The 22330-nt window shown below is 39.9% G+C and overlaps 1 protein-coding gene across 6 annotated transcripts in view; it reads left to right on the forward strand.

Moving 5' to 3' along the window:
* USH2A (usherin) overlaps window positions 1–22330 on the forward strand; it is a 370614-nt gene that overhangs the window by 320702 nt on the left and 27582 nt on the right. The window lies entirely within an intron of this gene.

Below are 22330 nucleotides of genomic sequence, written 5' to 3' on the forward strand. Positions count from 1 at the left end.
TCAGATACCATTGTGTCAGACTGCCCCTCTGCTGCCATCTGTCACGTGGCAGCAAAATGTAAGGGAATGTTGGGGAGAAGATTCCACCTCTACTGCCATACCACCAATATCCACTCTGACACTGTGGGCCAACATAATAAAATAGGAGGCATTACTTTTGGATCAGCCCTTGTAGTTTTTGCCACTTTTTATTTTTTTATTTTCAAATATTATATTACCCTCTGGGGAGAAATCTTTCTACACAGCCCTTCCATCGGTTGCACTGACTTTAAAGCTGTTGCAATTGCATTAACTCAGTGGAGTTACTGCTGATTTATACCAAAGAGCTGAGAACTGAATCCTTCCTCTTCTGTTCTGAATATAGTGGAACAGCTAAAGCTTTGAATCAAAGTTATTGACACAGTGCATAGAGTCCTGTTATCAAAGATATCTTCTGGAGGTCAGGTCAATTATCCCAACAGGCAAAAACCTGGACAGCAACTTTCAAAGTTATAGCCCCTTTAAAACAGAGTTTTATCATGAAATTGCTGAAATACCCTTAACTGTAGCTTTGTGAATGAGACACTTTAATTAAAATGTAATTTTATTGAAGGAACTAGCATTTCAATGATTAAACTTCTGCCCCTTTAAAATATAGCTTTCAGGGGTACTAGGCTAAATCATTTAATCTCCTAAAGCATCTCTATTGGAGCTCCCTCGTGGGATACGCCATTAGTCATTCTCTCACACAAGCTTCCATGTTACAAGCAAGACTTAAAGTATTAAGCGAGCAATGAGTTCGGTCCTTTATTTAATCTGTTAGACTCCATTTTTATCCCATTAGATTATTCCAGAAAAAAAAGCAGTGCTAGAATCGCAGTAGCCGATCCCACCTTCCCTCTTGTTGGCCATACCCTGCTTGCCTGCCATGAGATGTAAAGCTCGACTGAAGTCCAAACACCATCCTGGTGGCACTGAAGGATATATATATAATTGCTAATGCCACTGCAGGCCATTCTAATGGGGCAACTTTTTTTCTGCCCGTTTCCAAGGGCAAATGGGGAGCATCTTCTGTGTTTCCAAATCATTTGATAGTTTTATGCAGGCTACTTTCCTAAGATGTAGCTGTTTCTTCTCCAGTGAAGGTTTATTAATCTGTTTTTGAACTGATGTGTCAAACTTGTAGCTGTCCAGTATTGGTAAGGTTATCACTGAACCCTTGGAATTCAGCACTGCCTGTGGAGATGAAAATGACATCTCCACTCTGCTGCTACCACTCTCACGTATGAGGATTCACCTGCAGCATCAGTCACTGATGCTGTACACATGAGCCTTATTGAGGGTTTGCTGTTAAAAAGTAAACTTCCTTGGCTTGTTTGGCTAGGAGTATACTGACGGATGGTTGGTGACAGCATGTTAAACTGACATTTTGGTTTATGTGCAGAACAAAGTCAAGTCAAGACTGGTTACAGCAGTACAAGCTGCTTCTACAACGTCTTCCACTTCATTTTAACCCTCTAAAGGGAGAAGTGTCTTGTTGACAACACTAATGTCAGACAGATGTGCTTATAGAGGAATGGATTGTCATTAAGTTCTCATTTACAGAAACCTGCATAAAATGACCAGATTGACAAAGCAGACTGCTTACCCTTGTGAGCACAGGGCTTAAGCTTGTGAATGTAGGAATCACAGCTGATTTCATTGTAAAGCCAGTACCAGCAAATGGCAGCAAAGCATCTGAGCTGTTTAGCCATTGTATGCCGAATATTCCTGGGAGATAAAAACGTGGGTGAGTTTGGACTTTTGCTCAGTAGATGTACTGCAGATATGTAACACTGTCCCTCCCATGGCAGCTGTATCAAGTAGTTGCTTATTGTGAGCAAGGAAATTCAAACAGGCCAAGAAGATGAGAAAAAAAGTGTAAAATGCAGCTGTTAGAGTGCTTGGAGAAGGACAAGAGGAAGCAAAAAGCACCTAGAAGTGAGGGTTGTACAGAAAAACCCTACCTGCATTCAGCAGTGACCCCTGTTGTTGTTCTGCAGAATTAAGGCTTTTGCATGTCAAGCCTGCCTTCTTCCAGGATGCAAGAGAGAGGTGTGAGCATTACAAGGCCCTCTTCCTTGGGAATCTTACATCTGTGCCTACCTAGAAGCATAGGTCTATTCATGTTGTGTTTTGCAGTGTGAAGCCCGCAGGCCAGATTTTTCCTACTAAGTTTTTTTGTTGTTGTTGTTTGTTTGTTTTTGGCATAGCTATGTCAGCTTGGGGTGTAAAAAATTAACATGTCTCTTAGCTGATATCATTGCACCAGCAAAGCCCTTGGTTTGGATGCAGCTATGCTAACAGTTGAGAACATATGTTGGCTTACTTACATTATGTGGGGAGATGGTATATAACTACACCGGCCAAGCTCTTCTTGGCAGATGCTTCATCTCTGGTAGGGAAATCTGTAGACATATTGCAGAATAGCAATAATAATAGAGGCTTTGGTAGGAGAATAAGGCTTTGGCTGGCATGATTATGCTTTTATAACCAGACACTAATTTGCACATTGGATATATAACTAGAATAAAGAAATAATGACTGCTTACTGTAAAGCCTCGTATATAATATAGTTATCTGAAAAAAAAAAATCTTAACACACCAGTACTGCCATTTACTCAAGCCTTCTAAGCAGGATTACAGACCTCTTGAATCTTGCATCCAGAGTTAGTTCATTTCTATTCATCACATTCAGAAGTACGTAATACATCTGTGTTTAATCTTTCATTTCTGTTTCCTCTTATAGACCATTGACCACTTGGCAATGTTGGATGTATCACTTTAATAATAGCATTATTCAGTAGTGCAACATGTAGGACTGCACATTAGAGCTTCCCTACAGAAGATGAAATGAAGATCACAGCCACCAGGATAAGAAAAATATGTCAAAGAGAAGGAGTGGTGAATTATACATACTTGTTTTAGATGCCTGAGAAACTGAATTGTAAGAAAACAAGATGAGTGTAAATGGTGGAGTCCCTGCACAAACCATAAATTCAGAAGATATGCTACTTAGTAAAGAATGAAAGCTGTGAACAGCAGTGGAGGGCAAAAGTTAATTGGGCTCCATACTGCTGTTAGGGAGTGGAAAGTAGCCATAACCAGAAGCAAGATGGCTGCTCTAGCAATGCCCTAGTACAGCCAAAAGATCATCTCTTTAGCTCTGCAAGGGCTTCTGGGTTAGGGGGAAATCATACACAGGTGACTAATTTTTTTATGGTTCACAGCCGATCAAAGTGAAATTCAGCAGCTGTTCAGGACAAGTGACCACTCTAACGGCTGTAATATAACCTGCTAAATAGAGAGGGAATTGCATGAGAGCAAGAGGTTAGCTGTGATTATCGGCAGGTGAGTGCTTTATTGAAGTTGAAAGACCATTAACATTGATGGAGTAATTATTTCAACTTGAAAGTAATTACCTTGATGGGTGATAACTTCTCCAGTGTTCCCAGATTTGATTGGACCAAACAATTGTGAACTCTTGAAGCCTAGAAAAATATTACAACAATACTGCAATGTTTAAATTACTGAAACCACTGTTAGAGTATTTTAATTATGCTTAACAGTGAAAAGATTTTAACTTGCAACAACTGGTGACCTCTCATGTATAGAGACATTTGCTTTCTAATTCCAATGAAATGACCCACACCTACCACGTGTGTGCTATATGTGATGGGCTTGCAAATGAGTCATGTGATTTAAATGCAATTTTTAAGATTCAGAGCCTCGTTAGCACAGTTTCAGGAAGGGCTCGTACTGGAATTGCAGTAATTGTTTTATTTGCCAGGAAAGACCAATGATCTAAAATGCTTCCTGTCTTCAGACTAAAGTCTGTTAAGCTTACTTGGGATGCATACAGGACGAGTGCTCCTTCACAATGAAGGCTGCTAAAAAAAAAAGCGTGCGAGGCAATCTGTGTCTCACAGACTCTGTTGTTTCCATGCTGCTGCAGAATATGCTGGATTTGGCACTACAGCTCTGTTTAAATAAGCATTTGGATTGGCACTACGATGCCCCTCCAGAAACTGATTAAGTGCTTCAGTAAGCCCCACCTATCAAGACAGACATGTAGAATTGCCTAATTAGAGCAGAAAGGACAAAATGGATTGTTGCACAACTTCAATGATTTTGAAGTACTATGGTAATAGAACTGGATGAGAAAGTAAGAGAGACTCCAGCTCCAGCCCACTTCTGTTTATACTATCGTTGCTGTAACCAAGGCTACTTCAGTATCACCCTGGATGCTTTCAGTAGCCACAGAAACATAACTTTACACACTGGGGAGCTCTGCCAAGAATTAAGGAATCATTGTTAGTTAGGATGCAGGGTAGTAGGGAAAGATTTACCTGGCGTCTGTGAGGTCTTAATATGTGAAGGTTTCAGCAAAGGAGTTTTTTTCGTTACTTATTTTCTTCAATATTTTCTCCCTAATTCAGTGTGAAATGTGAAGTTAACGTAACTTTGCCCTTTGAAGAAATTTTAGACCAGAAGTAAGACTGGTGATAGAATTGTGTTTGTCCATGCCTAATCACACAGCCCACATGATTGTGACTAACATGACTCAAATAGACAAGTGAAGTAGATTTTTGTGAGTGATACAGGGCTGGCAGATTCCACATCTCACAACAATTTTCCTTGATTTGTCCAAACCGTAGATGTTGTCATGTGTTTTCATGACAGTACTTTCTAACATAATACTAATATAAAAAAAACCAAACAAACAGTGTTTTAATAGTTTCTTTCAGAAATTATTTCATAATCTTTGTACGTTTTCTGTTCTTTTTCCCAATGCTTCAAAGATACTCTCAGTTATTATTTAATTTTTCTTTGACAGTCTGGCAGTCTGGTCTGTGAAGTAAGGCTTCCCTTCCAAAAGAAACAATCATAAGTTCCTTAGGCTTTTTCTTGATATAACTTATATTCTTTTTTTTAGCTTCTTAATTTAAGGACTGATTCAGAGTCATTCTGACTTGCGGAATCAAACTCTATAACCACAAAGTAGTTGTAAAATCAGGTATGTTTTAATCAACGCTGCGCAGAGTTGGATGCAATGGGGATAGCTCCTCCTAACTTGCATACCGGTTCACAGAAATGTTACATATTTGTAAGTCAAGTTCATACATATTCAACAGGTTACGTTGAACACTACTGCATATTCATTAATCAAGTCCCTCCCCTCCAGCGCATGCGGTGTATTCTCCTCTGGGTGGTCGCATCCCCATCTGGTGGTCCCTTGGGGTGAAGTAAACACTTTTCCTCATTGTCTTGCTGACAAGGAGTCTGGCACCTATGTCTTTCTTACCACAAAAGAATGCTCCTGTGGAATGTAAGCAGAATCTAAACCGTCCAGGTAGAATCACAAAATCAAACCCTCTTTCATTAAGCAGAATCAGTTCGAATCAAGTCCCCCCCCTCTTTCAATTCCAGTTATTGTCACGTTGCTCAGTGACTCCATTTAATATCAGATTGGAGTTTAACTCCTCTTACTTCCCCAGGGTTGGGCGTATCACAGAGAGGCATATCGGGTTCTCTGATATGGCTGAGGAACTGCAAGGTGAACCTGTGGAACTGTGTGCTGGTGGGCATAAGTAAGAGCAGTGTAAAGGCTGCTCAAATAGCAACATCTGCCAGTGAAGCTCCTGAAGTCACTTTCAGCTGCAGAGAAAGTCAATTGATTAGAGCAGAATGTCTGGATCAATAGGTAATTTTTTCTACAAAGAAATTACTTCTCCTTTTTGGAAATGTCTGGCATATTTTATCCTTGGGTTTCTCCTTGTGCAGGATCCAGTTTTTACCCATTCCATAATTCTTTTTTGCTGAGTGAAACACATGTAGTATCAGGTCTTCCAAGAGATGTTTACACTGTCTAACTTCAGGCATCTAACCTAGATTAGGGCATGAACTTCCTCCATGAAGCCTCCAGAACAACTGTGGCATGGGCATTTACCACCATTGGGCTGCAACTGTTTGCACTACACTGCTTTCATCTAGTGTGCTCGTGTTCCACCAGTGTCAGGCTAAAGAAGGTGGTTGATTTTAAACTGATTAGTCAGCTGTTTTTTTTTCCTAATGGGGTTATATAGGTAGACAGATTTAAAAGACGGCATCTTCCACCAGAAGATGGTACCGGGCAGCAGTCTGGAAGTGGTAACCTCTTGTTTGTGCAGCTGTTGTCTTAAGAAAGTAGGCAACTCCGTGACAACTGTCATACCTAAGCATAGAATACCTAAAATGGGATTGTGTATATGCTACATATTCTGTTTCTCTCTACATGCTTTCATGTGCTTTCAATTTATGCTTTTTTTTTCTGTGATGTATTTCCATAAGACTTGCATTTGACTTGAGAAAACATGAACAAGTTAATCAGGTGCTGTAGAAAAACACCATTGGTGGGGTGCTTTCTAATTTGTAAAAACAAAACAAAGACTCCCACAAAACTTCACCCAATAAAGTATGATTTGATAAGAAGACATAAGGGGCATTCTTCCCTTTGTGCCATGCTGTGTTTGACTGCACTAAGTCTGCTTTAAAAATAAGATTTTGGTAAGCTGTAGATACTTTTTTCATATATTACTAGGATATAATAATAGAGGAGGAAATTTGCTGGGTAATATGTACAGCTGTTTTTTCCAATTAGATATGTGTTTAAAAATGCTTAATTGGATTTGACTACATTTTAATTCATATTTAACCAACATTCCTAAGTGTTAAGTTATCAGGCAATTCCAAGATAACTCTCTTTGTTTGTAAAGTCATAGGGCAGCTTCCTAAAATCCCCAGGGTCGTGTCCAACAGCTACAGATACAGGACTTCTTCAGCAGAAAATTATAAAGCTTTCTTCCCACCCCCACTGCATTTCCTGCCCCGCTACCCTCCACAGATAACATTTTTTTCTTCAAATTGGCCTAGAAGTGTTATGTTACATGGTTATAATTGATGCAGAATTTTTACGAGTACTGTATAATTTACTAAATACAGAATCTTACCCGTTTTAAAAAAACATGTATAAAAGCAAGAGCCAGCCATATAACTCAGGGGATTGGTAATATAATACAGAGCCTTGTACCGCTAGGGACTCCATTTGAATCTAATCCAGGTCTACAGTCACCAAAGTCATTCTCATCAAACAGCCGTTGGGTGTCCTACGCAAGATAAGTTTAGTATTCTCAGCTGACCTCCTGTCCTTTCTCTTTACTGCTCCCTTTTGAATCCATTCCCATCACTCAGCTTCACAGCCTCGTTCAAGCTGGTCTCCCCTTTCTTTGTCACAGTTTCCCATTTTCTGCCTGCCAAGTGACCTCGCTCTCTCCTCCTTTCAGAGTTTGCAAAAAGCACTGGAATGCATGTATAATCTTGCCACGCTCTATTTTTTTTTTAGGGGGCAAGACCCTAATTCCTGAGCAGTGCTAAAACATGAGTTTATCCACAGTAAGCTCTTTGGAAGTGGGAACGTGTGTCTGTCTGTTAATTTACAGCACTATATAAATATTATTTTTGAGACTATAATAGCAATTATGGTGAATAGGGGCCAGATGGCCTCTGCTTCTAGAAAGCAGAATTGCAGTGTATTTTTAATGGACTTAAATGTTACTTTTTGACAGGAAGCTAATATTAAATTCTGTGTTATAGGTGCCTGTCAGGTGAGTGTGGTTCTCAGTTTTGGTTTTTGTTAAAGTAATTACTAGTGTCACGCCTGGATACTTTTGCCCACTAAAGCCTTGTTCTGTGGTGGGGTCTTTGTTGTAGCTTGCTTTTTTTTTTTTTTTTTTTTTTTTTTTTTTAAGGATGGTTATTGATCTCTTGCTGAGCTGAGATTTCAGTTTTATGCCAGATAGTTTGATTAATGGGTTGGTTTCTGTAAGTGGACTGAATGGGGATAGGAAGCGCTAGCCGCTCATGCCGCCAACCCTAACTCCGTCAAGACGCATAGCTCATTATGAAACAGTTATCAAGTATACATGAAAAATTAATTGGGCTCAGTTTGATTCTGAAAAGGATCAGCTTTCTACTTGGCGGTCCCCCCAATCTTTCCAGATGTTGCACGCTAGCCCCTCGAGAAGCAGCAAAGGGAGATGTATTAATACATTGTATTGATTAGATCAAGACCCCTGACAGTTATTTGTAGAGATACCATCTGGCTGCTGTTCGAATTCCTTCACCAAAAACAGGACGTGACATGTTATTAATCTCAACTCTCTAAGTATAGACAGTTGCCTTTTCTGCTAAACCGCATTTTACCATTCCGTAGGAGATGGAGGCAGACCTGAAGGGTGCTGAAATTAAGGTTATTACACAAATTGAGCCATATGGTCCAAATATTTCAGCAAGAAAATTGCCAGGCAATAAAAATTGCTCCTGCCTTCCTAATGGTGTAAATTACAGTTTAACCATGGCTCTAATGATGTCCTTCTGCCGCGCTTAACTACTGTTACATGAAGGACATTGTTTTAAAAATATAAAAAACAAGTAAATGCCAGCAGCGTGTTTTACAATCTGTTAGTGTGTCATTAAGAACACTGTCAGAATTACATAAACATAATGGCAGGCAACCTAGCATACAAAAGAACGAGTATGGAAATAGAATGTGTCTTGAAAACTCCTTTAGCTCTGTAATGTCAAGAGCCCTTTCCCTTCTGGAACTTTTCCAGCATGGGAAAACATGGCTGGTTATTTATTCCAGTTTTCACACCAGCTCCAATGAAAATTTAAAGAAAGTTAAAAACACTGAATATTCCAATGCATTTTGAACAGGTGATAAATAAATTTACCACCATAATATACTGTAGCTATATGTAAAGTTAACTAGTTAGGGAAAACAAAATAAAAGAGAGGCTGTCAAGCCAAAGCAGTGTTTTCCTCTTTTGGATTGTGGTAGGACCACTTACTGTTTTTCAGACTGTTTGGAGAATTGCAAAGCACTTATGAAAATGGTTTCAGAACTCAAAAGCTACGTGAATTTTACTTACAGAGTTAAAAAAAAATTGTTTATTGAAAATAGCTGTAGCATTTATTATTAGAAATGAAATGAAATTAGTTATCCAGTCAGTAGATGCATCGCTGACTGATCTGATGATTTGTTGTGCAATGTGGAGATTAAAGAGTAAACAAATAAGGTGAATAATTAGCCTGTGAGATTTCATTTTAAAAACAGTCATCCAACTATTCAGTTCATATAAACTCTTGAGATGTCCAATCAGAAATTAAAAATTGCTTAAGTTCATAATAAATGCTATCCAGAATTTGGCATTTGACCACCATGGGCTTGGTTTTTCATGGATTTTCATCGTCCACGTGTAGCCAGACCTATTGGTTAAATAAACCAGAGCAGCCATGTTTCCACAGCTAGGCCAGTGGAGGCGTAGGTCTATGGGCAGTGTACTGGAGAGGTCTGTAGAGGTGTGGCAGAAGGGGGACTGCTGGAAAGCAGCGGGTTCTACTCCTGCCTCTCCTGGCCTGCATCACATGGAGTCTGCTGGGCAAGCAAAGCTGCTGCTTCATCTGCCATCATGCATGTCTGAAGGCAGAAACTTCCCGTACCCTTGCATGGATGCCCAGTTCCCTCTGGTTGAAATGCATTTATCAATGTTGAATACACAAGAGCACTATTTCAAACAGACAAATGGAGAAAGGGAGATGGCAAGTTCGCTGGCTTGCTTGGCTGGTCAGTGAATGGGCTGAGAGGCAGCTCCTGCATCGGTCTTCAAAGCTTCTGAGCCATGGTTTCTCCAATCATGTGAAGATTTCATTTGTGTGTATGAATAGAGAAAAGATGTCAAGGGATTTTTTACTCTTGATAAATATCAATTCAGCCAGAGCCAGACAGTTCATTATATTCAGTACATTCCAAACAGTCTTTGTATCTGTCCTCCCAGCTCCTCAGGACCAGCATAATCACAAATGAAAGCACCAATACATTAGTAACTTGTGGTTGATTGTTTCCAAAGAAACTTATAATAAAATGTTGTAGACTCTTGTGAGGATGGTAGACTGAAGTGGTCCTTAGTACAGCACTGGACAGCAGCTTGCAAACATGTAATACATGTAAGGGATTAAGTAATAAAGTCCAGTTGATGAGTTTTTCCCATCACAAAGTACAAGTATTTCCCTCAGCATTTTGAACTGTGTATCTGGCCAGAGGTGCAAAAGTGCATGACAAATGGGATGTGGAACATCTAAGTATATTGTACTCTGCCCACATGCAACTAAAATGGATGGATTTTATTGTTTAACTGTAAAAGCTCTATTGTAATTTTAAATGTTTCTATAGCATTCATCAAGTAAAATCTCTCTCTCTTCACTCACATCTGACAGGGTAGATCTGGGGAGCTTGTGCTCACTGAATTATTTTAGGAGTGCTAAAAAACCAATGAGTACGGAGGGAAGTTACGCTTTTTGACTGTCTTATATTACTAAGAACTGTATAGGTATGCAGGAAGAGCCTTAGCAGATAAATACACAATTAAATGTCCATTTAAGTTGTGATGGATGCAAAAGCCACAGGTTGACCTACAGCACAGGATCCCCTTCTAAGCTCTTTGGCTTTGCAGCTGCAGGATGCCTTCTTTTAAGCTAACCCATGGCTGCCCCCCTTCTTTCTTCATGTAGAACAAGAGCTTTCTAAATGCTTCTGTGCCCACAGAGCACTAATGTAGTAAATAATATTACTTCTGGGGTAAAGTTGAACTGAATGAGACACCTGGAGTGTGTGTTGTATGTGTCAAAAGGTCTCCAAGGAGTCATATCTTCACAACAGAAAGATGAAGAGAGGTCCCAGTGTCTATTTAATCTACTGGGATATACTGCAAATCGTTATTCATTTTCCTTCCAAATTTTTCTCTGAGAATTTTTATATGAAAGTCAATTTGCTGCAGGTTTGAATGCACTGATTCTTTTCTCCCATCCGCAGTAAAGAGTTCCTAGCCTGAACCAGATCTCTGTAGTGTGGAAATGCTACTTTGGTAGCTACACGAAGCTACCAAGTTTACAATTGTCCCACAGAATTAGAATTGCCAAATGCACGTTTTATATCACACAAGAGTGAGGGAAATGGATTCCTTGCAGTGGTAACTTTTCTGTATTTTTGCTATAAAGAAAACTTTGCTTTTTACTAAAACTTTGCAGAGCTCTTCTATTTCAACAGGCTTTAAAAAAGAATTAATGAGAAATTTGGAAGCTGTCTTTTCACACTTGAAGTATTAGTCTTGTCATTATGGAATCGTAAAATTATTGTTTTCTCTTCAAGGGTTCAAGTCAGATGATAATTTAGATATTCTCTAATGCTAGTCTATGCTAGAAATGCTAGATCTAGGATCTACCAATACCTCATGAGATTTATGCTACAGTTGCAGCTTAAGACAGTGGCATATTTAAGTACTGTGCTTAATGTTACTTGAAAGTCTTGGCCTAAAAGGACTGACGAGAGACAGTGAGAGAAAATGAGGAAAAGAAAAACATCCTCTTTTCCACCAAGTAACAATGTGGTTTTAGCTCTAGCTAGTTTCAAGCTCAGCACAGAGCATCCTTTGAGGACAAACAGATTTGAGACATGTGGCTTTAAAATATAACATTGCTGAGACAAAGAATTTGCAACAGCGCTTCAGTATAATGCATTTTTCTGACTTTCTGGCCATGCGTAGACACATCAAGCATTTTCAGCCACTTTATTAATAATCTCATATAGTTATATGTATTTTGAAGGCTATTAATGGAAGTTTTAAACCACAGGACTGGAGCAGAAGCTTGTGGGTCTATATTATGATAGGGGGATTGCTCGCCAAATGCCATCATGGACAAAAACAGACTTGATTTGGGGAAGGTTCATTTAATTTATTGTCAATTACTAACACAGGAGGATACTGAGAAATAAAAATAAAACGACCTTCCTCCTACTCTCTCCCTTCTTCTCAGGTTCGAGTTCATTCCCAGTTCTTCAGCCTGCTGCCCCTCCAAGTTTAGGGGGAATGAGAAATAGGGCTGCGGTCAGTTTTATCGTAATATCTCTCTAAATTCTAGAAACTTACTTTAGATGGCTAAAGTAGGCTAGTCTGTCTAATCTGTTTTGATAGTGAGGCTTTCTGTAGGGCTTTTCAGAACAGAAGCTAAACATAAGTATAGTATTTTCCTTTGGAGGAACTTCTCTCTTTGCATTGGCTACAGAGAGATATGGGGGATGCTAGCTGTGCAAGTTTCGTGTCTAAATGTAGAAGCTACAACACATCTGGCCCCAAATGATTAAATTCTAGTAATTTCTTTTTGGATTGCACATTTATAACACATATACATGCATCTGATCAATATATGATAAGGTAAAACTAGTCAATTTACAAGTTAATATGCTGGAGTCAATAATGTGTTCTAAAGATATTCTCAATTCTGAAACTTGCAGGATTTGTTTTGTACTGGGCTTAGCTATATATCTGTGTTGACTTTGTGATTTATTTAAATTCCCCAGATAACTAAATTTTCCAAGGAAACTGAAGAATCTAAACAACACCTGCTATGTTTCTATTGTTTTCATGTAATCATTCCATAGTTACATCTCTCATCTCTTCCCTGACTAGTGCATCTCGCTAGTGTAAGTCAAAGTCTGGCGCTGGGAAGCCCAAGCCATACTGGAAGAGGCTAGTGTATAAACACGTGAAAAGTCATTATTAAGGATTCTGTTTTATTCATGTATTAATATTTAAAAGTGATGCCAACTAGCTGCTTTTCCTGTTTACACTGTAGCAGATTTATCTGTCTGCTTTTGTGAGTATGAATTCAGCATCAGTCTATGTGCCTAAGGAGGTCTAAGTACAGTCCCAAGATCCATCTGGAACATCATCTGTTCACCGGGTTCACTTGTTTTCAAGACATTAAACCTGCAAGCAGCCTCTCTTCCTGTTACTCCATAAAACCGCTGGTTCCTTCTTGCTGCCATCATTTCAACTCTTCTCTTGATATAGTTAATTCTGAGTCTTGAAATTGCATAGCTGCTGAGAGACACGATAATATGTAATGAATATGCATTGAACGTCATTAGTGTTGTCAGCAGCACAGACCATGCTAGTCGCAAAAGGAGAACAAGATTATTTGCTTCACTTACCGTTGGTCTCAGGCTTTTTAAACTACTTGTTGAGGCTTTCTATTAAAAAGCCACTTGTTGAGGCTTTCTATTAGCTCTTAGGACTAGCAAGGGCAGAGATGCCCTCTAGCAATCCCCTCCTCCAAAATTCCTGTAGGTGTTGGAAGAAAGGTGTCAGACTGCTGCTGAACCTTTGTGTATTTCAAGGGAGATGTGGAATAGGTATGATTTCCATTTTGAGTGGTCCTGTGTGGAGCCAGGAGTTGGACTTGATGACCCATGTGGGTCCATATATCTAAGTGATATCCTCTGCTAGTGTTCAAAAGATGGGCTGAGCTGGCTAAAGAAGAGAAAGCAGGCATCCCTGTCCACACAAGCCTTCTGCTAGGTGTGCTAAGGGGTGCAGAGTGCTTCCTATTTTCTGCTCTGAATTAGCACAACTGGGCTTCCCCTTTCCCGAGCTGTCTGCAGAACAGGTATTTTCATATAGGGAGTGTAAAATTTAAGGGAAGGAATGGAATAGCCATATGTTGACTTGAAGGAAAGCTTTTCAAGAGTTAGGGGCTTGTGTACAGTTATGCCCATCACTTTTTAAAATAAACTGTCAAATTTACAGGTGAAATGGTAAGATTAGACATGTTTATGCTTACCTTTTAATATCTCTGAGAAGTGATTACACAAATAGCAAAGTTTGAATGAAAAGCAAGGACTGCTTGGTGCAGGGCAGAGAAAAAAAAAAGAATAAAACGGTGGGAAGCAAAAAACCTTTTAGTCTCCTTTAAAACGTTGCCTTTATTTTCCATTGTGTTGGCAGAAAGCAGGGATTTAAAGCTGTGAATTGCCTTGAGGCTGTGTTATCTTCCTCTACTTAGCAGCAGTTAGAACTGCTCTTTTTGCAAGTGTTGGGTGAATGAGACAAGGACTCAGAATGATTGGGAAAAGGGAATAGAATAAGCCTGCACTTAACAGTAATAGGGCATGTCTACTTTACCTGTGTAAAATGGGATCTAAAACAATCATGATAGTTTCCTGAAGCTGCACAAAGTAACACGGGGAGATATTCTGAGACTTAATTAATTAATGCTTGTAGCATGATGTGAGATCCTAGGATGAAAAGTCATATATAACTGCAAAGTCTTAATTTTATGGAGCACAACTGACATTCAGTGGCATTTTCAAGGAAACTGATGTGGAAGTTCACCTGCAATCTTTGTTAGAATTCAGATTGTCCTTGTACAAATCCCCTTAAGGATTTTCCTCGAACTGTTATTTGTGTTTTTTTTTTTTTCTCTTTTCATTTCTTTTTCCCCATTATGACTGTTGAGCTGTGCAAAGATGAAAATAGTAAATAATTGTTTTTAGCAGGAAAATCCTATGCACCACATGCATCTGATGCACCTATACAAACCCCACACAGCAAAACCATAACACAACTACCTTTTTTTTTTCCCTTCAAATTTTATAGAACATTAAAGTCTTGTGGTATATTGCCTGAGTCATTTAATATTAGATGAGAAAAGTTTTAAGGAGTCCAGAACCACTTTTCTTCACAATATCATATGTGATGTAGTTTGTGAAGAGCTGAGGAAGGCTTGTGGCACAAATATCTGTAGTCAATGTGAATGCTTCAATAGTAAAAATTTCAGATAAAATCAAAAGGCAGAACATCTGATAATAACAAAGACATTGCCTTTCTATAACAAGGCAAAACTGATTGCTACAAGATACCTTGATATGAAAAGTTCTAGTGTATAAATTACTTTTTATGTATGGATAACAACAAAAGCATTCATGGTTCCATTGCACTGGCTTAAAACTAGAGATGTTCCTCTTCACAACACCTGTCATTCTGGACATTGTTAGAATAAAGGGTGTGAGGCTGAGAAGACACCAGCAGCACTGACGTGGCAGTCCCTATTGTGTTCGCTCTGTCGAAAGCATCACTCTGGCTGGCTGTCAGCCAATATATCAAATGGAAAATGCGGTTTATGACATTAAGAAAAATATAACATCAAGCCTTCGTGTTAAAGTACGTGCCCCAAAACCACAGGTTTGAGCCTTTAGGCTCTAGCCATCTCATCGGCAGTCAGTGAAAAACTGCTATGCTGTGGTGGAAAACTACCTGTAGTGCTTGCTTTATGCATATTCCTGGAGTCTGGCTGTATGAGTACATCAGTTGTAACTGCAGAGGTGCAAACCCCAGCCAGGACTTGCATTTGCCTTTGCTGGCCCTTCAGCTTCTCTCAGACATTCCTCCTCCAGTCTGGACCCAACAGGACATTCCCGTTTCCTTGTGACCAAGGTGTACTCAACATATCTGCAGCATCTCAGTGAACTCACTGCTGGAGGACATGGTGTTACCTTAAAATGGTTCTGGATTTCATAGAATCAGAATGGCTTGGGCTGGAAGGGACCTCAATGATCATTAAGCCCCTACCACCCTGCTGCAGGCAGGGCCACCTATCTCCATATCTCCTACTAAACCAGGCTGCTAAGGCCCCATCCAACCTCGCCTTGAACACCTCCAGGGATGGGGCATCCACAACCTCTCTGGGCAGCCTGTTCTAGCACCTCGCCATCCTCCTGGTAAAGAATATCCCAAATATCCAACCTAAATCTTCCCTCCTTCAACTTAAAACCAATTCCCCTTGTCCTGCCATTATCTCCTCTTGTAAAGAGTTGGCTCCCCTCCTGTTTATAGGCTCCCTTTAGGTACTGAAAGGTTGCAATTGGGTCATCCTGCAGCCTTCTCTTCTACAGGCTGAACAAGCTCAGCTCTCTCAGCCTGTCTTTGTAGGGGAGGTGCTCCAGCCCTCTTGACTATCTTTGTGGCCCTCCTCTGGACCCTCTCCAACAGCTCCCTGTCTTACTTGTATTACATTTCATATACCTTGTAATCTTTGCTGATATATGGGCCCTGCCCTTTCTCCCATCAGCTCTCCACAATGCGTGCCCCACTCAGCTCAACCCCAGAACGTACAGTATATGTGTCTTTTACCAAGGAGGGCATGTAATTGTTTTTCAGTGGGCTTCAGGTACTGTATCTCATACCTCAGTACTGTCTCAATACTATTCAATTTTTTTTGTGCCATACTCTGCATCTCTTATTTTGAAGATTTAGTCCAGCTCATCATATCCAAAATGACCATTTAAAGCAGAAAGTCTTGTTCAGATTAAGGAAGGAATGCAGATTTGAACTGACCAAACCTAAGTTTGGAGAAAGCAGTCCTGTTAGGAATCTGGTTTTCTACCCTTCCAGCTCCATCCCTTTCTCATGGCAAGGAATAAAATACATGGCTAAAAGTGAAAAAAAAATATGGAAGAAAAATCAAAGGTGAGAAACTATGGTTAATTATACAGTAGGTCTTGTGAGTGTTGTAAGAGATAAAATATTAATGTTAGGAAAACATGTTGACATCATCCTCTAGATGGTGTCTATAGTGGAATGTCATGTCATTGATATTTTGGTTTATCTGATTTATTTAGTCATGCAGAAAAATCTCTTTTTGGATTTCAATGGTTCTTAGCACAAATTAGACAAATAATACAGCTGCAAATACGTGGCACTCGGTGATGTTAGATGAATTTTAAATATGATGTTTGCCCTTATGTTAAAAAAGAAAAGAAAACCTTACAGAAGTGGCACAGAACAGGGTACTGAAGTGTTGACTTCACTCCAGAAGGAATTTTAAAAGTTTTACCAGTGCTGCATTGCTGTTTAAAAGCATACTTGCTCCCAAAAGCCAGCGCAGTGACTGAATGCAGCTGGCTCAGTGTGCTTGGTGCTGTTTTGCTGCTCCATGCCTCCTCGCTTGCTTTGTGGCTCTTTGTCTTCCAATCAAAGCTGGGGGCCGAGGCTCCTGCTGAGGCTGCAGCAGGTCCCCAGATGCCCAGGTGTGCCAGGAAGGAAAGCTGACTGCTGTGAAAATGAGCGTCAGCCCCACTCACAGATTCAGCTGCGTGCAGTTCACAGTTCCTCACATGCTCTGCCAGGAAGGAGAAAAAATGAATTGCAATATGATGCTTGTAGATCAGGTACTAATTGTTACGGTTTGCAGAACATTTTCAACTCCTTAGATTACTGCTTTTTCTAAAGGTTCCTCACAAAGCATATTCCACATGCTCCAGTAGGAGTAGTCACATAGGAAATGTCTCCATTATGTGCTGAGTGGAGCAGGGTGTGCAGATGAGTTTTTCTTTAAAAAAGGCATACATTTAAATACTATTTAGTTTTGTTTTTTTTTTTTAATGATTTGGTTGTTATGTGTGATAAAAAGTATACCATAAAAAAAAATTACCAGTTGTGTAATACATGGTACTGCTGTTGAAGGCTTGTTCGGTGATATTAATCATTGCAATAATAATTTAAAAAGAAAAATCTGGGCTGAAAGGCAATTTTCAATTTCCGGAATGAAATGCAAAGAAGTTCTTAAAATGTAAAAACCTTAAAAGTGAAACGTACCAAACATTCTAATGAAAACTCTAGAATTAATTTTTATACAAAGTGGGAGGAAAATAAATCCTTTGTTTGCGACAGCAATTTCTGGTAGGAGTGGAAAAACGGGTTACTTTTAGGCAAGATCATTTCTGGCAAAATGAGTACCACTTTGGTTTCTATTTGCTTTACCTTTGAGTTTTTTCAGTACTATCATGGGAATAATTTATATTCCAGTCCACACTGCTAGAGGAAGGAATGGAGTCATAGATTACCTGTGTATCTGTAAGTTATATCCTTGTGAATTTGAGCATAAGGCTTTAGGAATAGAGTAGATTTTAAAAATGAAAAAGAAACCATGTGCATAATACAAGCTTGAGAAGGAAGGCAACCCAAAGGATAAGTTAGGGATTGTATATGAAAATGAACCCAGTGCAATTTTGAGAGGGAAGGTAGGGGCTATGATGTTTGCTGAGAAATAAACATGAACATCTGAGTTTTATCAAGGTGGAGGTGCTCACTGTGTTTGCAGAAAATGGGAAGTTATGGGACTGGCAAAGTGAATAATGTCAAAGATAAGGGCAAAATGAGGATCTTTGTAAAACCCCAGATATTCCCAGTTTTCCTGTCACGTGTGGAGGAAGTGCCTTCCTTGATGGAGAATTTTGAAAACTGACTTTGGAGAATGGTTGGAATAATATTCTGATTGCTAGGTGATGACAGCTTCCTCCTCCCTTGACCAGGATGAGTTCAGTGTCTCTGCTTCTGTAGAAAAGAGAGTGTCGTACAGAATTACCTTCTGATCATGTATGTCTGGAGGATATGAAATAACCAGTACCATTAGCAGTGTGATTGTCTCTGATGCCCTCTCTGATATTCAGTTAGAGTCTCACAGAAAGAAAAGAATGAGCCAGCTTTTTCATCAGATATCAAAGATACCTGCTGAATAGGGGCTACTGTGCAAAGAGGCGATAGGGAGAAAGAAGAAATCAGAGCCTCACCTTAACACGGCTGGATGGTGACTTACTGAGTGTTGACAATGACCCCTGAAGCAGGAGTGGGTACTGAAGCTCTCTGTTGGGCAGCTCCTGAGAGGTTCAGGGTTCTGATGTATCCATCGTGTTTTGAACTCACACCCTGAGTCCTGGGCAACTGGGCAATTTTTCAACTGCCTTGAAAAAAGAGGAAAAGTGCAGAGTGGCAACACTGGAAAGTACTGCTTCATCAGATCGATAGATTAAAAGATGACTAGGTTGTGTAGTTTTATGCACGTTAAACATCTGTGTGGGGAGTCCACTCGCACAGAGTATTATTGACAGCTACAGATCAATGTTAATTTTTGATCATTTTCAACTTACAAAGACCTCTTGATCCTGTCATCACCTTAGGGGCACTTCAAGTCATTGGCAGCGATCACGGTAGGCATGTAAAACCAGCAGGCTCCCAACAGCTGTACAGCCATGCCCAGAGGAATGAGTGGAAGGCCAGCACCTTGCATCCCGGCCAGCACCTTGCATCCCAGCCATCGCTGCCTTTGAGAGGCATGAAAGAGCATGCCCATTTGTTTCCAGACTTTAAGTGACTTCTGTGCTCATGAATTAAAAAATAAACAAACAAAAAAGGCAATCTGAAGCAAATCTCGATGGATACATTATTCATGATTCCTGCTCTCTCGTTTTATGCTTTGAAAATGTGTTAAAACAAGGTTTTGTTTTAAATAACTTTTATCCCAATTTACAGTTGGAGCTGTGGAATTAGCGGAGCAGGGTGCATTTGTTGCTGCTAACAGTTTACATTTCCACTGGCAGCGTGTGAAGCCCTTTGCACAACAAAAGCAGAGGTGCTACCCTGCATCTCAGAGTGATGATGCTGCCAGCACTCTCAGAGGGAAGAGACAGGGCTACCCAAAGCCATAGGGGTCTGGCAGGTAGCTCCAGGCTGCACTATGGGGATGCTGACACAGCTACCTCCAGTCCGGGTCTGCAGTGTTTACGTTAAAAGCATAGACCTTGCAGGAGGAGTGCGAGAGTGAACACACGTTGCTTGCTGGGTTATTCTTAATTTAATGACTGAATGAGTCTGCTTTGCAAAAGGAGACAGAGAAAGGAGGGCATGGGGCTGCAGTCCATCAGCTTGCATAGTCAGTCAGTCTTGAGCTACGAATATCTTAATGTTTGCATTAAAATTTTATTTTGTTGGCTTGCTTTTAATGGTAAATGAAATCTGGCCTGTTAGCAGTGTGTAAACATGGGATATATGAGTTCATGGCTTTGCAAACAAAGACTGGGAGAACATTCCATGCAAGGATTGTGATCCTGCGCCTGTTTAAGATGGTGCAGTTGTCCATTGAAGCCAAAGGTTACCATGCTATCCTTTGCAAGCTGTGTGTTTGCCATTTGTATTTAACCATTCCAGCAGGGCAGTATTTCTAGGCTAGGACATTAAATAATTCTTGAAATAAATCACTGAGACTTCCATCCATCCTCGTTTTTAGGATCAACCTCTGAGCTGAGTAAATTCACAGATGGCAATGGCAGCAGTGCAGGGGGAGAAAGTGTGGCTTCATTTTCTGGGAGGACATCCCCTGAGCTTACTTCAAAACCAAACAAAACAAAAATACATGTAAACCGTTTGCTCTTCAAGAAGTATCTGTAGGAGCCAGGGATAAAAGTCATCCCTGGAAGGAATGGTTTAGCAGTCTCCAGAGAACACAGCGAACTGCAGGCAAGGAAATCCCTCCAGCCTTGTTTCATTTCAAAGGGTGGTGAGGATTGTAAATAATTAAATCTTGGGGTTTAGTGGAAAAACTGTCGAGGGTGATGAAAAATATGCCATTTTTCTGTTAAAAAAAAAAAAAAATCAAGCGTTTTGTAGCACTGTTGTCACAAAAGCCCACCCTGATCACATTGGTGATAAGAAAGCAAAGCCATTACTTTTTGTACAGTGTTTGTAATGATGTGTTTGTACCTTCTGAGAGCCCCTGTGTAATGGTTCAGGGGCAGTAATTTAATGCGGTGTGTTCCCTTCCTTCCTCCTCCACCCCCAAACCATGGAATGTAAATTTTAGGCTTTTAAAAGTTCTGTTTTGAAAACCTAATAGATAACTGTCCTCATAAAAACTATTAATACAGACCACATCCAATTGTAAAGCTAATTTTAATCATGTTTTGTGCCAACATAATTTCTGATGCCAGATTTTTATGCTAAGCATGAACTTCAATTTGAGCTCTGTTCTTTAACCTGCAGTTCATAATTCTGCGTTCGGCCGTATAGGTTTTTGGCTATGGCAGTTTGAACGCTTCCACTTTCAAAGATCTAAGCCATAAATGTTTATTAAAAGAATCTATAATGAAATCAGTTTTGTTATTTTTTTAATGGCTGCCTTGAGTATGTTGGATGACTGAACGCGCGTTGTTAATCATTAAGCTCTCGTGTTACAAAAAGCGTTTGATAGTATTGCCATCTAGGGGCCGAACGAAATTCTCCGTACTGAAATAAACTGTAATTGAACAGGTGCTGCTATTGACAATATACATATGTTTTTGCTTTATAGCCCACATGCTTTCCATATTTCTTATGACAAAAGATATCTCTAAATGTCCCACAGCAGCCAGAGCTTTTTTATATATAATCTGTTCGAGGTGATTGCTATTTGCATTTGAGCTTATGCTTTTTTGGCAACGATGCCTGGGAATTCCTAACAAAGAATTATACTTTTTTGCATTATTAATCTTGCTAGTGTTTGCCCTGTTTAACAGAAAAAGGAATCATTTATCAGAAAAGTATGTTTATAATCTGTACTTGTGGCATCTTCAGATTTAATATTCATAATGGTCACTCAAACACTGCGCTATATTTATCTAAAAGACTAACTCATTGTTGTGAGGAAATAACTACTGAAATATTGATGATCCAACTTTTAATATTTAAAAAAAGAAATTAATATTTCTTTAAAATTTGTTTCTGAGTCTGTTCTCCTAACAAATGTTTAAATATTAAACAATTGAAAGTGTTAGCATTTAACAACTTAATACAACTTAGGGAAGGAGGGAAATTGACTGCAGCTTTCTGCCATGTGAAGGAAGCTGAATTCCTGCGCTCCCATTCTTTGTATTTGTAGAACTAATGCAAAAGCAGTGCTAAGAATGAAATTTAATACATCGGTGATCAGCGGATCCCCTTTCCTCCCCTGATGAGACACATCTGAAGAGTATTGCAGAGAAACATGCTGCTCCCCTTCTTTGTTAGGCACCTTGCCTTCCATGGCTGTCGGAAGCAATGCTGTGCTGTGCTGCCTTCCTGCAGGGTTGGGTCTCTGTCAGCTGCTGTTTGGGGCGAGCTGCAGTGCCAGTGCAGTGGTCCCTTCTGTCCTCTGTAGCCTGCCCACCCGCCCGCATCCACGTGTATGGCCCTTCTGCTTGACAGGCCCCTCACATGGCAGTGGGTGAGCCCCAGCCATTCCAGAAAGGCTCATCTCCATACCCTGCACAGCCACATACCTTCTAGCTAGCCTTGGCCTCAAGGGACATCCTGACAGAGCAGGAATACCAAAACCAGTTTATTCTTTCCACCTATTCCTCCATTTTTTTCATCCCACTTTTATGCATTTTGTTTTCAGTAAGGAAATGAGGCTGTACTCTTGGAAACACCATAATCTTTTTACACAGGTAGGTAGTGATAGGACATAGGAAAATTGTTTGGACTATTCAGGACTACCCAGAAATCAGCTCCAAATATACCACCATATTGACTCATATTTTTAACAAATCCTAACAGTTTCTTTCTGAGATTCAGCCATGGAAATCCACAGA

The sequence above is a fragment of the Gallus gallus genome, chromosome 3 (assembly GCF_016699485.2).
Source record: "Gallus gallus isolate bGalGal1 chromosome 3, bGalGal1.mat.broiler.GRCg7b, whole genome shotgun sequence".
NCBI lineage: Eukaryota > Metazoa > Chordata > Aves > Galliformes > Phasianidae > Gallus > Gallus gallus.